Source organism: Cervus canadensis, chromosome 25, assembly GCF_019320065.1.
Source record: "Cervus canadensis isolate Bull #8, Minnesota chromosome 25, ASM1932006v1, whole genome shotgun sequence".
NCBI classification, from domain to species: Eukaryota; Metazoa; Chordata; class Mammalia; order Artiodactyla; family Cervidae; genus Cervus; species Cervus canadensis.
Genome location: NC_057410.1, coordinates 25,001,749 through 25,008,168, shown reverse-complemented (window position 1 = coordinate 25,008,168; position 6,420 = coordinate 25,001,749).

The following is a 6,420-nucleotide window of genomic DNA, read 5'->3' as shown; positions in this document are numbered from 1 at the left end:
TTCCGGAGGGAGTTAAACTGAGGGAGAATCGACTCTCCTCTTACCACCCCCCAGCTCCTCCTTATGCTTAACCTGCAAAGTACTTTGGGAGAGCACCTCCTCTGTCTGTGGTCTAGTCCCTGCATCCCCTCCCACCCACCTACCCCTCAGTTACTCAGCTTCAACTATTCAGAGGAGATAAAGAGGTTGCATGTGTGCTTTAAAATTGTGCTGTGGAGGTTTTTTATGGGTTTTGTTTTGTTTTGGCTCTAACAGAGGGAGCAGAAGCTTTGCTATCATTTGGCAATAAGACCTGGAGGGAGAGAGGCCCCTCCCTACACCCCTGCTGACCACAGCTAATGGACTAGCTCCTCTGGGCCTTGGGGCAGCTTAAGTTTCCATAGGAGAAGGGGAGGGAGAGGGGGTGCTGGCCAAGGCAGGCAATTGTCCCTAGCTTCCCCTTCCCTCCCTCCTCTTCAAGAACCTACAGCCTCTCCATCCCTTCCTTCAAAATAGAAATATCAATGACTTCTCTCTGAGCCTATCAGAGGGAATGTAGGTGCACAGGGGCAGCTGTGCGCCCTTCAGTAGTTCTCATTTCCACTCCAGCTGCTGGAGCAGACACACCGATCTCTTCTGCTACTGAAAAAAGGTAGGACCCTCAGAGCTGGAGCTGGGAGCCCAGCCCCCAGCTCCCCAGAGCAGTCCTTTTCCAGCCCCCTCCATGTGAGATGACTGCCTAGAGGACCCACACAGTCTTCCTCCCCGCTTTACCTCCCTCAGTGCCCCCATCTCTGGCCCTGACCTCACAGTGTCTGACACCCTGCTCCGAGGGGCCTCAAAGCCTGGATGCACTCCTGTGAGCCATGCCTTAGGTTGGCCCCTTCCGGTCCCTAGCTCCAGCATCTGCCCCACCCCCTCCCGTCCCCCACCCTCCAGGGCTTCCCAGACAGCCTTCACCTCTTCTCCCTGGTGTCACCTCCTCTCTGACCTCTCAGGTTGTCAGGACCTCAGGATATTTGACAGGACTCTTCTAGCCCTTTTGGCTAGCCTTTGTGCAGACACCACCCTGCAGGGGGTGTTGCCCTACTGACTTAGAGCTAGATTTCAATCCCTGCTTACCTCCTCAGCAAGGCATAACTCGCATAACTGTACTTAGTGGCCCTAACATTTGAAAACCCATGTACCACAAAGGACAGAGAACAGAGATCACCATGTCTGTCCCTTTGTGTCTACCGAGAGCTTCTGAGAAAGCTCTGTGGGGGTGGGTAGTTTCCACAGGGAATCCCTGTTACCAACTCCAGATATTACTCTGGGGAAGTTCCTCTACCATCAAACCTCAATCCCTCTTGCTGCAATCTCTGTTTTCTTTTTCTGGGCTCTGCCTCTAGGCTCGTGGTGATATTTGATGCTTCTGGGCACTTTCAGGCTCCATCCTCTGACGCAGCATTTGCTATAAATATGTCTGAAGAGTTTCTTGCTGATAGTGCCCAGCAAGACTGCACCTTCCTTCCCACACAAGGCCTCTCTAGAGGGACTGGGCTCTCAGCTATGTCTCCAAGACCCAACTCTTGCCAGGTCTGAGGCAAGTGGTGTGGCTGCCCTGTGGATTTGGGGGTTCCTTTTCATCCCTGGGAAGAGGGGAAGATCAGAAGGCTGAGATGCTTAGCTCTCATTCTCTTTCTCCCTGGAGTCTGGCTCAGAGTAGGTGGCACATAGTAGGTGTTTGACATATGTTTATTTTAGTCTTAGATCTTAGTTTCCATTGAATGTGACTGGTGATTCCCGTTCCACAAGATGGATTGGAGAGAGAACAAGGCTGGGCACAGGAGGGAAATTCTAGTGCTGCCGCAGGTGGAGGAAGGGGTATGAGAGGCAGGATCCCTAGGGTGGCCTGGGGAAGAGGATGCTGGCCTAGACTTTACCTCCTTCTCTCCTTCACTCTTGCCAAACTCTTAACACTTCCAGACACTGAATTACAGCACCACCCAAGGGACCAGGTCAAGTCCTTCCTCCACCCTCACATATTTGCAAGCTTTCTAAACATCAGAGGTTGGGTGGGGAAGCTGGGGTTGGAAAGAGATGCAATGGAGGTGGAGAATCCCTGAGAGAAGTGCTGAGGCCTAAGTGGGGGCAGGATTCCCCAAGTGGAGGCAGTGGAAGCATCCCAGGCCTTCCAAAAGCTGGGACAGAGGGAACTTGGGCATCCTTTAGGAAAGTGGGGCTGCTGATGAGAGGCTAAAGTGGCCTCAAGAAGGCTCATGGCAATGGGAATAAGGCCAACCCTGATGTACATACAGCTGGAGTGAGAGAGCTGAGACTTGGGTCCGTCCTTTCTGCACCACTGGGCTTACTGCAGGTCCTCGGCTCCTTTATCTCTCACAGGACACCTGACCGCCACCCAGATCAGTCCTCCCTCTAAAATAAGAATTAGTGGGAGAGGTGTCTGTGGTGGGGCTGGAGGCTGGGTACTCTTCTACTTGCTTACTGTAACTCTCTTACCCACCTGTGACTCCCACCACTGTCAACTCAGAATCTGAGCTGTGGTAGCCATCTCCAGCTCAGAATGAGGGCCTGGTGCCCTCAGCCTCCCCGGGAATGAATTATCGAAGAGAATGTGGTGCTAGCTGCTTAGGCGGCTGCCCCCTGGGGCCTGCCATTGCCTCTCACTCCACTTCTCACGGCTCCTTCACCAGCTGTGAGGAAGATGAGGTCTGGGTGCCTGGGATGGGACAGGACTTAGGAGATATTAAGGAAAGGCTGGAACTTTGTAGGGATGGGGAAGTGCTGATACAGGCCTTGGGGAGAAACCTGGGGAGGAGGGCAGAGGACTGGTGAAGAGTTGTGGCCCCTCATCGCGGATCACGACGGGGGTGCTCACCCTGGAGCTGGGATGGGAAACGAGCCTGCAAGCCCCTTGACTTGAGGGGCTGCATTGGCGACGGGTGGACTCCTACATGCCTTTCTGAGTAACATAGAGCCAGGAGTCTGGATCCTTCTTTGAGTCAGCATCAGGTCACTAGGGCTCTGTACAGAGCTCTCTGTTCCCCCGTGCCACCCCCACCCCCTGGAAATGAGGCCCTATCGAGATTGCGGGAGAACCACAGAGCGGCTGGAAGTGGGTGCTGGTTTACGGTTGACAGGGAGGAGGGCAACAGTCGAGGGTCAAGGTTCTAGGTAGGCCCTTGGTGGAAAGAACACAGGATGTGGAGTCCGAAAATCAGCAGGCAAGTCCTAATTCTATCACTCACTAGTTAAGCCGAGTCACTCGGAAACAGTTTTCTTACTTTTAAAAGGGGCAAGAGCAGTGCTTGCTCAAGAGATTCTGTGAGAATTCAGCGGGAATATTTGTGTTTCATAACATGTAAATTCCTATGGAAAAGTTAGTAGTTATAAACAGGGAAGCAGCACATAGTGAGAGAACCTGTCCAGAGTCATGATCGGGGCTGCCACGCATGCCCTGTGACTGACCCCTCATCTTTCCACTTCTGTGGTTACAGCACTTTTCAAAAGGCCACACTCAGTGCTTGGATCTGGATTTAGGCCTAGATCTTCAGAGTCTATCTCCTGGGTTCTTTCCATTACACCATGTGGGCTGGACCCTCTGATCCACTCTGACCTTCCACCCGTGCTCAGCACAGGGGACTTCCCCAAAAAGTCCCCCACACCCCGATGCCACAGCGGTGAGTACTTCATTCCTTTGTCTCATGTGTGGCCACACCCCTCTCTCCTTCAGGAATAACACAGTACATTTCTTAGCTTTCCCCTGAGGCAGCATAAATGATATTATCAAGCATTTGGAATGTAGTTTAAAAATAACTTTTTATCATTACAGAAGTAGTGATTATGTATTGGAGAAAGGAAATACAGGCAAGCAACAAGATGAGACAAATCAAAACACGGTATTCTCACCACCCTGTTATTTCTACCATTAATGCTTTTGGTGTAATCCTTCTGGATATTTTTTCCTTAAAATTAAAAAAATTGGGATATAACTCAGTTGTATATAGCGTACTGATTTAAATGTACAATTGGGTAAATTTTTTGCATATACGTACCTATACATCAATGTCTGTGTAACCACATCCATGTCAAGGTCTGTGACATCCTCATTCAAGAGCTGTCCTTGTACCCCTTCATGGTCAGGATCCAGCCTCTTGTGGTGATGGCTACTTAGGCTCTTATCACCCCCCCATGGATTAGGTTTGCCTGTTCTTGAACGTCACATAAAAAGGATTGTGCAAAAAAAAAAAAAAAAGGATTGTGCAGTGTGTACTCTCTCATATCTGGTGTCTTTCCCACAATATTACATTTTTGAGATTCATCTCTGTTGCATTTATCAACAACTTAAAAAAATGGCATGTGGGATTCTATTGTTAGAATACACTATAATTTATTTTTCCATCCTCCTGTTGATGAACACTTAGGATGTTTCCAATTTTGTGTATACTGAATAAAATTACTATGAACATTCTTGAACATGTGTCTTTTGGTTAGACACATGAACTCATTTCTCTTGGAGGTATATAACAAGAAATGGAATCGCTGAGTTATAGGCTAGGATGTATCTTTTTTTTTTTTCATGTACACACACACACACAGAGAAATGAATGTTTTTTTAACCTGCTTATCTTCATCCAATGTTCTCCACAGTTCCATTTTATTAATTTTCATTTTATCTAATCCCAGTCAACATTCAGATCTCTCAGTTGGCCCCAAAATGTCTTCTATAGCTGATGTGCCCTAATCAGTATCCCATCAAGAATTCACACACTGCATCCTGCAACACCTCACCTTGGGTCCTCGCTGGTTGGTGGCTGGAGACATGAGTTCCTTGTCACGTAGACCTCTACATAGGACTCTACACACATAGCAGCTGCTGAGAGAGAGAGAGAGGAGGTGTGGTCTTTTTGGAACCTAATCTTGGGAGTGGCTTTTCATCTTTCTTGCTGCATTTTATTCCTTAAAAGCAAGTGACTAGATCCAACCCACACTCAGAGGGTGGCGATTAAACAAGGACTTGGATACCAGAAAGTAGGGATCATGGGGAGCCATTTCAGAGCTGATGGGAAGATATGTAATAATTTAAAGGGAACTTTAAGCTGAAACTCCAATACTTTGGGCACCTCATGTGAAATGACTCATTGGAAAAGACCCTGATGCTGGGAGGGATTGGGGGCAGGAGGAGAAGGGGACGACAGAGGATGAGATGGCTGGATGGCATCACCAACTCGATGGGCATGGGTTTGGGTAGATTCCTGGAGTTGGTGATGGACAGGGAGGCCTGGTGTGCTGCGATTCATGGGGTCGCAAAGAGTCGGACAAAACTGAGCGACTGAACTGAATGTATACATAAGGACTTCCCTGATAGCTCTGTTGGTAAAGAATCCTCCTGTTCGATTCCTGGGTCGGGAAGATCTGCTAGAGAAGGAATGGGCTACCCACTCCAGTATTCTTGGGCTTCCCTTGTGGCTCAGCTGGTAAAGAATCCGCCTGCAATGTGGGAGACCTGGGTTTGATTCCTGGGTTGGGAAGATCCCCTGGAGAAGGGAAAGGCTACCCACTCTAGTATTCTGGCCTAGAGAATTCCATAGACAGTATAGTTCATGGGGTTGCAATGAGTTGGACACGACTGAGTGATATATATATGTATACAATTCACTTAATGTATATATGATACACACACACACATATATATAGACCAATACTTCTATCTACATTTTATGAGTAAGAAGACAGCCTCCTTTTTCAATCTATTTAAAGGAGGTCCCTCCACTCACAGACTTAGAGAACAAACTTACAGTTACCAGGGAGGAAGATGGGAAAAATGGGGGGGGGGTGGAGTGCAGGGGTAGTTAGGGAGTTTGAGATCAACATGTTCACACTGCTACATTTTAAATGGATAACTAACAAGGGCCTACTGTATAGCACAGGGAACTCTGCTCAATGTTATGTGGCAGCCTGGATGGGAGGGGAGTTTGAGGGAGAATGGATACATGTATATGTATGGCTGTCCACTTGAAACTATCACTGCATTCTTAATCAGCTATGTGTGTCTGTGGTCCGTTGATCAGTCGTGTTTGACTCTTTGCGAACCTATGGGCTATATATAGCCCATCAGGCTCCTCTGTCCATGGGATTTTCTCAGCAAGAATACTGGAGTGGGTTGCCATTTATTCCTCCAGGGGATCTTCCTGATACTCCAATATAAAATAAAAAGTTAAAAAAAAAAGTAGGTCCCTCCAGTTACCTTTTATTATAATTACCTTTTATGGTAAGTTCTCACAACACCCTTAAAAAATAATTTTTAGAGCAGTTTTAAGTTCACAGAAAAATTGAGGGGAAAGTAAATTTCCCATTAACCTTCCCCCTACACATGCACAGCTTCTCCCATTGTTAATATCCCTGACCAGAGTAGTACAGTGTGATTTTGTTAAAATC